Source organism: Coffea eugenioides, chromosome 5, assembly GCF_003713205.1.
Source record: "Coffea eugenioides isolate CCC68of chromosome 5, Ceug_1.0, whole genome shotgun sequence".
Lineage (NCBI taxonomy): Eukaryota > Viridiplantae > Streptophyta > Magnoliopsida > Gentianales > Rubiaceae > Coffea > Coffea eugenioides.
The window spans coordinates 34,183,082-34,194,644 of record NC_040039.1 but is presented as its reverse complement, the minus strand read 5'-3'; the positions used below and the strand labels follow the sequence as shown (position 1 = coordinate 34,194,644).

Genomic DNA, 11,563 nt, shown 5'->3' with positions numbered 1-11,563 from the left:
CTTTAGCGCCCAAGAACTTAGGCTAGAGAATCAAACAAATTACAACTCATATAAATTATGGGATAATTTTATCCCTGAGATTTCTAACAATTTCACTAAACTCTCTTAAGATTTGCAAAATTACACCTACTTTCCTTGATTTATAGTTTTAGTAACCAAACCTTAAAATAATATTAACTTAGTCAAATTTTTAAATGAGTACCCAAAATGTCCTCGTGTAATGAGTTTTAATTTACTTTCTTATATAATTATAAAATTATCTAGTATAATTATAAGGAAAATGTGCCAAAATTTTCATGTTCATATTTATTATTTGATAAACAACTATAATAATAATAATAATTTTATCACTGTGATAGGATATTTTGATAGTATTTTATTATGGATTTAGATTGACAAGATAGAAAAGAAAATGTTAAAATAATTCTTTTAGAGTTTGCAAATTTTTCAAGTAGTGGGATTAGCATAATTTAGTAGTGGTTTTGGGCTATTTTTTTCATTTTTGTTAATTTTGATACCAAAAAATAGAAAATAAAGATCAGCAAAAATACTGATTACATATAAAGCTAACTCGTCAAAAAAATCACTAGTTCGATATTTGGTTACAATAGAAATTAGAGACAATAGTGGTAGTTCTATTGTTTTATTGCCAAAAAAAAAGGAAAAAGAAGGAAAAAGAACAAAAAATTAATTTTAAAACTCATTCTAAGTATAAGCATATTAAACAAGGGAATTTCATTAAAATATTTAAGAGCAGTATTGTCATTTTACATAGCAATGGAGGTATATGTAATTTTTAAAATCTCGAGAGGGCTAAATGAAATTATTAGAAACCTCGAGGGAAGTTTCTGAAATTATCCCATAAATTATCATGTTCCTACTAAGAAGGTTTAGGCAATCTATTGCTACATGTTTGGCATGTTCATTTGAGTAAGTAGTATGGCTCCATTATAGTGTGATTTGATTACATAGTTGTGGGAAAAAAAAACTATGATCCTCAACCATTGGATTTAAGAATTTCGGCATGGAGTGAAAGTCTTGGGAGTGTCTGGAAAATAGGTAGGGAACCGAAAAAGACATACAATCAGTTGGTATTTAGAATTAGAATTTCTAGGTGGCTAAGATCCCCAAGGGAGCCAGGTACTGAACCAGTGAATTGGTCTTATAAAGAGACAGACCAATTAATATAGAGAAATTGGCAATTGATGCAGGCAAAGCTCCCTCAAGATTACTTTCATGCAGATGAAGTTATTGTAGGTTGGGCAATCCGCGTCCCATATTTGAAGGAAGGTTGTCTATGAGCCGATTTCCTTCAAGTGAAATTTATCCTCGATGTTGAGAGGTTGAAGATTCCATTTGTTATGGAGCCATTTAAGCAATTATCAAATAAGCTTAAACTCTTGGATTTGGGGGCACTTGCAAGTTCCTGTTCAAACCGGTTCGTAAATCCTAGAACATGAGGTGTTAACTCAGTACAGTTTCGGTGTATTTGTGATTTTACACTACATAAATCTTAGAACATGAGGTGTTAATTCGTACAGTTTCAGTGTAATCGTGATTTTGCACAACCGTATTTATATAAGTTACAAAGTCAAGTACCATCATGGGGTAATTTACACCAGATGTTATAAAAAATTTCACAACTGGTCTAAACTGGACAACAATTCAACTTATGAGGTTCGGATCAAACTCCTCCAATTTGCTAACCATGCTGATCTCTTCTACCAAATTATAGGATGAATATCTGTCAAGTATTTTGAAGGTAGTCTCGGATGAAATAATCAATTCAGAATACCTGTAAGTTGGTTACCCGAGAAATAAAGACCATTAAGTGCAAACTGACAGTGCCAGTTATGGTTCAATGGGATTGTTTGAACTGTAATGAAAGGATGATTCCTAGACACTACTTGGACTGGGAAAATCCCTTTATTCAGGACGACATATTCTGTAATAATTCTAATAACCATGGTTTTGCCTGCATACAGCCTCTTTTAGTTTTCCTGAAATTTATAGCAGAATATCATGAAGACTTTAGGATCTGCAAAACATATCATATTATGTGAATTGTGTAGTATTTTACAAACGAAATCTTTTGCTTAGCAGAATGGATACAGAAGGGAGGAAGTTGACACGAAGCAAAAAGGGGGGAATTTGGTCCATGATTTACAAAGGAAACCTTTTGCTTTGCAGAACACATGCAAAAGGGAGGAAGTTAATACAGAGCTTATCCGTGAGAAAAAAGTAACGCAAAATCTCTTTTTGATTCTAACTGCTCCCACCTAGAATAGTTCTATGGTATCAATTGCATAGCAGAATCATAAAGCAGCAGAAGTTGAAACTCATTGTTCTTGGAAAAATCAATAGAACTTTAGTTGGGTTGCTAGCACTAACAGTCCAACAGGCTTCATACTGCTGGCTCAAGAAAGCTGAAAAACCAAGGTGAAATATCAGTTACTTTTTTGAAGTTGTACTTATATGCTAAAGCCCATTTTCATTGTCCATACAATTTAGCCCATAAATCATTTAAGATAAGTGCAAATTACTTGATTCTCCACCCTGCTCCATTTTGCCAGTTGCAAATTATGGTCACTGAAGTATTCCAAAGCTCATGTAATCGGATAAATATCTCATTCCAATGCTACAACTCCAATTTCTTTCAAAAATAAAAAGTCATCACCAGCAATTAGGACGGAATAGTGGTTCGGGAGTTGAATCTTCTAGCATCCAATTAAAATTTCTAGGTACTGAGAAACCATGGGGAACTCGTTCTTCTCCTCTTTGACTTTGATATAACAAGAACAAAGAAGGCTCAGAGATCAAGCATGCACCTAATGGCAACCATAAAGTTCAAATTTCTCACACATAATTTGAATGAGAAGACTTTTTGATAAAGCTAAGATATCAAACCAAAACAATGGGAAAATATAAATCATATCTAACCAGCACAATTCTTCCAAGTCCCCATATGATCTACAACTGTCAGCGGATCATCTGAACTCATATTTCAATGTTTCTCCGGTTCAATTCATTCGACAATCGCATCTTTCACCATCATAGTTTTCATCACGGGTCGCGGTCGCGTTGTGGTCTTAGTTGTTCTACATCTGTTGTGGCATATTGGTTGAATATCGGGTGACACGCACATTATACCACTTGAAAATTTTCAAAAAATTTTCAAAAATTACTAAAATTAAAAAATACCAAAAGAGACACAATTTGAAAACATATCTGAGTTGACTCTGAGTTGATTCGCATATATCGGCTGATACTATGTATCACGGATTTGAATCGACCAGTATTGGCCGAGTCAGAGTGAGTCACTGCGAATATAGTAATATCCACGATTTTGGGATCGGTATCGTACCAGTCCCCTCCTTTCCGGTTACGACTCTGCCGACACGTATCGGTATCGGCCGATATTGCTAACCATGTTCACCAAGAGAAACCAGACTTGCATGAAAAATATCAGCTTCCAGAGAAGTTGGAAACCCATGAAGGTTGTATTTCGCAAGACCTCCTTGATTATCACCTATGACAGCACATGAAGCCAGCTGTCCACTACTCATTTCCAGAAGGAGTTTATCATTGTTCCATGATGATATCGGGCACCAGATTCCTGAGAGTGGTCCTAGGGAAAACTTTTTAATCCAAGATGCGGTATTCCATCATCAACCATATGTCAATATGTTGGTGCGAAATTTGCTTCTCTGGATCAGTATAGCATATCAAGGCAAGTAAATTGTCTAAAACAAAAGTTTCTGACAACCAATGCCTGTTTCGGGGTCTACTATTCCATTAGGATATTGTATATCTCGAAATTGCTCAGTGCTCATGTCAAAAGAAAGGATCTTGAAGCCAAAAGTATCAGTTGACAGTTTGCACCAATGGAAGCATCCATTAAATGAAACAGAGTAGCATGGGAAATATACAAGGTGCAGCAGGGCGTTGTCTGCATCGAGTTCTCTCCAAGAATTAGTACTGAGACTGTATATTTCAAATTTGTACACAAAATAGGGGTGAGATTCAACAGGGTGATATATAATGCTGATAATCTTGTAATCGTCACTAGTTGGATCAAACCCAAACCCCAAATCACTGATCCAGCGCAAAAACCCTTGTGGGCAACCAAAGGGACGATGAGGGAGGGTAAGAAACTCTCGAGTCGCAGGATTATACAAATAAATCTCGTAAAAATCACTATTTAAAAGACATATTATGCCATTACATATGCCGATTAAAAATATCTTGTAGTCAGTTAAATACGGAAATGGGGGCTTTTGATCAAAGAGCACCAAGCTTTGCTAACGCATCTGAAACGTAACCAACATTTCACGGGTAATCTCGCCAAGATCTGCACCAGGACGTCCTCTGGAAGAAGCTCCATTTCTCTGGTTGTTTGGTCATGAGATTGATAAGAGAGCAGCAGAATGATCAAACTCAGGGTTGTGAAGACAAGGGTTCATCAAGGGCACTCCTCATTTGCAGCTTTTAAGTTGATAATTTGGCAAAAGAAGATAAAAGAGGTGTAGCGATCTTGTCTAATTACATGCCAAGTTTCTTGTCTTTAACGTGTTTCCTTCTAACTGTTCTTTATTCCAAATTTATACTTTCACACAATAGAAATAATTTTCTTTGTAGTGCTGCTTAACTATTTAATTTATATTTTATCTTTCAAAAGTTTTTCAATTTTATACTCTCTTAATTTATAAAAGCCTTTTAATGACAGTAAACTCCATAAAAAATTTTCATGTGATAAGAGATATTTTTTTTTTTGGGGCCCATCTACTGTGTGGTGTGTGAGATTTTAATTTTTCATTATGTAATAATCAGCTTTTTTACAAAGTTTGAATATTTCTTTGAAAAGTCTAATGTTTTGACATCTGTAAAATCCTACTCAAGTCTTGATTATTGTATGATCTGATGTAGTTGTGCTACTTTTATGGCTTATCGGATGATCTTTCCCTCTTTTTTTTTTGAATATTAATGATGAGATTTTTTTTGGTTAACTCATGCAGGAATACTGTTCAATACTATAAACATCTTTTAGAAGATGCTTGATGCAGCATAAGTGTTAGGTAAAACGTGGAATTTATTTTAGAAAAGAAAAAAGTAGGATATGATTGCAAGAATAGTATTATGAAGGCAATTATTACTATTGTATAAGAGGATAACCTTAAAACATGCTAAAAGTTACTAATTAAGTCATTGATATTAGGGACTTTACCAACAATTGTGGGAAAAAAAAGTTATAAGTTTGTATTAATGCATTTTGATTTTTGTGTGCCTATTATTATTTTAATACCTCTTCCCTTCTTTTGTGCGAATGTGCTGGACTTATCTGTACATAGATTCATGTTACAAGAATTTTCTGTGCAGGTAGAAATACTCATGCCTAATCCATGTATCTCTACTGCACTGATCTTAGGAACACTTTGAATATATCTCCTGTTCATATGTTTCAGGTCTTAATTTGGTACAAAAGATGGGAAAAGGTGGCAACAATGCTGGCGATTATCAACCTTTGTCCCCTCCACCACCTATTTTACCACCAAATATAATGCCTGAGAAGGCAGATAGGCCTAAATGTACCATAATCAGATTGCCAGGATTTGAAAAATCTGGGTGACCGATCGCTCAGCCCACGAACTACTTCAGGTTTTCTCTCAAGCATCCAAACGGATGGCTTTCATTTTCTGTGATAACATTTACTTTCTACGCCTATTTTCTTCTGCATCAAGTTCATTGTGTGACATTCTATGCAGCTTTTCATTAGTTATAGGAAGGGAAAGACAACAAGAAATTAGGGGAAAATTTTGTGAATAAACTTTACCAGACCTGTTCCTCTGAGTAAGCTGGAAAAAGATACCAAAATGATGGAGATAAATGCTCTGTATTATTTAGGGCCCCTGCTTAACATCAACTAAGTGTTCACATAGTTCTCACGGAGTCCAAGGTAAAACCTTGCGTGGTATTTTAGTTGAGTGTATTTTCACTTGACAAGATTCATTATATGAATTCACTCTTAATAGAAGCAACTTTGGACTTTGATGAGTCGTCCTTTCCAGACAGGGGGTTCTAGTGAATCAGGTAAAAGAGCAAAATAGTCTCTACAATGAAGAACTTCAACAAGGTATTATCATATTTGTACATGTTAAAACCATAAACTTAGAACATGTGGCTCTTGCAAGTTGCAAATGCAAGGATCAGGATAGCTAAATCTAAATGGTGCTGCCTTAGCGAAAAGACATTTCTGTGTTTGATCTCATTACCTTCTTTCCCCTCTGAGCAAAATTACTTTTACCGTGGGAATTGGGATGTGAAAGCAGGACAGAAAAAGAAGGTAGATTGGGTGATGCTAATTCATCATGTTCTTATTCTTTTCTTTTCTTGTTTTTTTTTTTGTGTTTTTATCTAGAACGGTAGAAGTTTATTTCTGAAGTAGTTACTAATACATTTTTCTTCTTGTAAAGAATCTAGTACATCCTACCAAGACGGAAGGTTAGGGAGCTTATCTACTGTGGAGGAATCAAGAGGCATTGTATGTTAAAGGGCATTCTGGCGTCCCATCACTTTAATCTGTCATAAACATGTCCTGCAACCTTTTTTATTCAGCATATTGACAACCAAGCTTACTGATAGAAGAAGAAGTTCAAAACCATCAAAGGTTGAACCCTGCAGAACAACCTAACAGGATATTGGAACAGATTATGTTCAAGCTTCCTGTTCCTGCTCAATTTCTACTATCTGTGCTGCTAAAGGGGAAAATTCTCACACATAAGGGACAAAACTCATGCATTCAAAGTTCCTGGGGTAATATGAAAAACCTTGTACTGATTAAATTCTCTTTAGACGGTCAAGGCCCTAGGAAAAAAAAAGGAATTTCACTGATGTTTGTATCGCTACCCAAAACTTGTCCCGACCAAGATCAATGGCGGAATACCTCACAAATGTGCTGCTTAGAATTAATATTATGGTAACTGTTTCAACAAAAAACTCAAGATATAGAATTTGATTATTAAATTTTCTTCAGTATCATTTATTTAGTAATCTTATTTCATAGTTTGTGATCAACTCGATTTCAATAGAGCAACCCTCGCATGTCCCTTTTATCAAGGATACTCCAACAATGGTCTTGGAGATGGGTGTCTCATGGATCTCCTGGCAATCAGATGTTCCATGATATCTATAGCTGCAGCAATTATGCTACTCAGATAATTATATCCTGCATATGCAAATTTTGTTTGTGATGCTTAATTTTCCATTTCCCTCGTGTTATATACTCCAAGTCGTTGGATCTAGATATTGGCCAGTAATATCAAGGTATAGAGCAGCTATTTGTATGCAACCAACAAGGGTGGAAATTGTAAATATTCATACAAACCTTTAGCTAGCATAGAAGATGGTGGCATCGCGAGGCATGTATAATTTGGAACTTTCCTCCGTTCCACTGAAATTAATAAAGAGTTAAGTACATATTTGAGGAACTCAACAGAAAGCTGAATATTTGCCTTTCTTAATCTTGTTAACAGGGGACTGCTTTGGATTTTTATGCTGCAAGTAATAGCAACAAACCAGTTCAGACTACTGTTTTCAGGTGCACTCGTGTTGATGCTACAAAGCTTCTATTGCTCTGGCACTTACAAAAGGTCAAACTTATTAGATTATATGTGAACACCTTTTCTGTTCTTATGAGCGTTTATATGGTAGGTGAACATTTAGTCACAGTCATACATGGCCGCCTGATAAACTATGGGTGAACAATTTGTCAGTTTGTATGATCATCAAATGGTATGTGACAGTTTCTGCTTGAAATCTCTTCAGCTTTGCTTTCTTATTTCGGAATATGGATGATCTCCACCTTTGGCACTAGCTTTGCTTTTCTTAATAAAGTCATCAACAAGTACAAGAAAGATGATTGGTTTTGCTTTGTGCAACTACTCCACCCTGCCTAGATGTGCCACCTGCCCGAGAGACGCGAGGCACTGACACTCGTGACAATCATTCAGAATAGTGTAATACCTTTTATACAAGTTATAAATACTTTTTAATTACTTGTACACATTTACAACGAAAGTGTAATATTTTGTTACTGTTCAAATGAATGCCATGCATAATAATTGTGTATTTATTATGAAATTTTATAAGTAATTCATTTCACGTAAAGTTACAAGGTATTCAAAAAGTGTTACGTTGTTTTAAACGGTTGCCATCCGTGCCCTAAATATGTTGCACTGCACTAAAAGTGCTACATAACACCCCTTGCCTTGGCACAGAATGGGCGTTTCCAAGTTACCACTTACCATGACAGCTCAAGAATGGACGTTTCCAAGTTGACTTCTACCAATATCAAGATTGAGTTCATCTGGTCAAATGCTATTCTAAGCCTCAAATCATTGCCTAGTCACTTCTTTGATTTAGAGAATTCTGGTTGTTGACACAGAATCTCAAGTTTGACACGTCATGAAAACACAAAGGTGGATTTTTTCCCTTCCATGTCAATATGTCATAGGGTGTAAGAACATCTGAAGGAAGCCTGGAAATGCTCCTCTTGAGACTAGTGAAATTCATCACAAATTAACAGGTCAGCCCGCCCACTGTCATATCTTGCTTAATGAGCTTGTTTTCTCCCCTGCTGACTTAAAATACTTCATCCTCTGTCTCACATGAGCAAGATTCAGCCTCTTCTTTCCGGCTAAGTTCTGCGCCTAGTTCAGCTTATCAAAGCGATCAGCTTAAGATCACGATTCATGTAATTTCACTTGGCTTTTCTATAGAACTTCCGTCCACCTGCAATTTACCCTTTTTTTTTCAAGTTAACATGGTTGTAAAGTTATTTGGTTACAAACTCTTTTTAAAACTATAATGTGCTTCTCTAAATGACACTAATTCTTTGGAAAAATCTCACTTTCGCACTTTTTGACATAATGTCTAGCTATTGCTTTTAAACAATGTTTTGCAAATTGTATCAGACTGACTCGTTCAGCTAATTGAATTGCGAACTGATCATGTTTTCTGCTCAATTCAATAAAAAATTCAAAAAATTAATTAAATTGATCATAACCCGAACAAAAACCAATTGAACTGATAAAAATCGGTAAAGATCAAGAGATTCAATCAATGTTTATTAATTTTTATTTTCTAAAATAAATATTTTAATTTTATTCAAGATTTTTAATATTAAAATAAATAAAAAAATTATTAAACCTTTGAACTGAGGTTGAATCAATTAAACCTTTTTATTTTTTAAAATAAATATTGTAGTTTTACTCAAAACATAAATCGAAAGATTTTTTGATTCACTTTCTGATTAGAATTTAAAAACATTACTTTTAAAATTTTAAAGTTCACCTGAAAAATCATCATATTTAACAACAGATAATAAGTATGAATTTCTAAAATTAAGAAAGTGAACCATCTTTATCTTTGTTTCAATCGTACATATGTCATATAGAGTAGAGTAGCATTTTCTTTCCGTGCTTTTTACAGCCAAATTATTATGCGCACAAGTAACCCTACCCTCGTACAATCCGCAATTGAATACACTACCAACCAAATAGCAACTAAATTTTCATTGGCGGTTTATCTACTTTATATGTGATAATAACACATGCTGGTTGAATCATCGAATTCTTCCTAAGATCCTTCTCTTGTAACATATTCTTGTATTTAATTAGTAATTAATTTAACTAATTAAATTAATGTAATTATATTAACATAATCTTTTCCTGCAGTCCTTCCACTATTTTATCCTCCACCCCAAAATACAATCCCTATTACAAAATCTCTCAGCTGATTGAACTTCAAATTAGCTTGGAGAAAGAAATTGAAAGACAGTACAGTGAAAAAATAACCAAAAAAATATAAATAAAGAGCAAACGAAGCCTCAGATAGTCTATCTAACATCAAGTAATGATTCAGCCGGTAATTCCAGATATTTATAAAATTAATTCCTCATAGGCTTCAACTAATTAACCCAAAACAAAAAAAAGAAACCTCCAAAATCAGTAAGATTTTAAAAAAAAAAAGGACAAACAATTTTCCAGAATCTTAAATAGTAAAATGTAATCGCACAAAACGGCTCCGTGGATGAATAAAACAAAAATCAATCCACAGATTCCTATCAAAATGCGAAATATTCAAAAAAAAATTAATTTCGGTCTGATCATAGCATTTCCGGTCATTGTCTTTATCCGGCTACCGGAAACGTGGCATCAAACCTTTTCTCCTAAAAATTAGCCAAAAAAAAAAGTTAAAATCAAAATTAAAACCTAATTACTTGCTAATTAATTACCTCAGAGACCCGTTTCAAATCAACCACGCAGCGAAAGAGGGAGGGTGAAATCGGACTTGCAAAACCCGACCAATTAAACAAAACAAAAATTGCAACACATGCAAAGATTGCCCTGAAATCGGTGGATGGGAAAAGCGTGTCCGCCGCTCTCTGTATCGGCTGCGTTTTTTAAAAGTGTCATACGGCACTTCCTATTCCTGGGATTTCTTCCTCATCGGCCAGCAATTCAGCATCAAATATGAAAATTTTGTGAAAAAAAGGAAAAAAAAAAAAAAAGGAAGAAGAAGCTAATTGAAATGGTTGTTCTGGAGAAGGAAGGCGGACAGGGAGATTATATAGAGGTTTGGTATCTATAAGGTCAAAACCCTAATAACCTAATTCTTTTTTTTTTATTTTGTAAAACCCTAGTGGTGATTATTTGTGTCCGGGCCGGCTGGGCATTCATTTTGTTGGTTCGGTAAAATGGATTTCTGAGGCCCAATTTATTTGGGCTTTCCTCTGCCCTTTCTTTTCCTTTTTTTTTTTTCTCCTTTGAAGCTGTGTTTCCTTTGCCTTTGGGCATTTTTTCTGATGTTAATTGTTTCAAAGGGTTAATTACAATTAGTTCCTGTAAGGTTTATTCTGCATCTTACTTTACCCTCTACCCATTTCTTGTTGCAGCTTAACCTCTTTTACCCCCTAATTTTTCCTCCGTGCTACTTAACGCCTCGTGCGACAAAATTATCCCTTTATTCATATGATTTTTCATTTTCTATTGCTTTCGTCTTTCCTTTTTGATTTTCCCTTTTCTTTTTCTCCTTTCTCTTCCAACCAAAAAAATCATTCCCAATGACTAGGCCTAATTTATTTTTTTTTTGGCGAAAAACCAAAAGCAAAGAAAATTCACATTATTTAATGACCATGTAGCAGTTAATATTAATGTAATTTCTTTTGTCTCACATGGCATTATGTGGTAAAATGAGAATCAATGTATTGTAATTGGGCAATTGGCCCTTCTATTGCCATGAATTGGCAGTTTAACAAAACAATGAGAAAATTTGAAATTCACAAGAAATGACAAAAGGCTATCATTACTAAATCAATTTTTTTTCTTATTGGATAGGTAAGTTTTTAGCCTATCTAATATAATCTAATTTAATCCCTCAAGTATTATAAAAAGAGAAGGGGAGATACTGTAGCAGCCCCGGTGGTTGCCACATAGCTCCCCTTCTTTTTGACAAGTGGCATACTCCTTTTAAGGAAGGTGATTTAATTTAATTTCTTTTTTCTTTT

At 34.6% G+C, this 11,563-nt stretch overlaps 3 non-coding genes across 3 annotated transcripts; all 3 read right to left on the bottom strand.

The window, feature by feature from the left end:
* Window positions 1-9,875: 9,875 nt before the first annotated feature.
* LOC113772706 lies at window positions 9,876-9,961 on the bottom strand. The gene has a single exon (XR_003468665.1). It is a non-coding gene; the product is annotated as a small nucleolar RNA snoR77Y (small nucleolar RNA).
* Window positions 9,962-10,057: 96 nt separating this feature from the next.
* Window positions 10,058-10,218, bottom strand: LOC113772712. The gene has a single exon (XR_003468670.1). It is a non-coding gene; the product is annotated as a small nucleolar RNA snoR2/U65 (small nucleolar RNA).
* Window positions 10,219-10,446: 228 nt separating this feature from the next.
* LOC113772713 lies at window positions 10,447-10,511 on the bottom strand. Its single transcript, XR_003468671.1, has one exon. It is a non-coding gene; the product is annotated as a small nucleolar RNA U49 (small nucleolar RNA).
* Window positions 10,512-11,563: the final 1,052 nt, after the last annotated feature.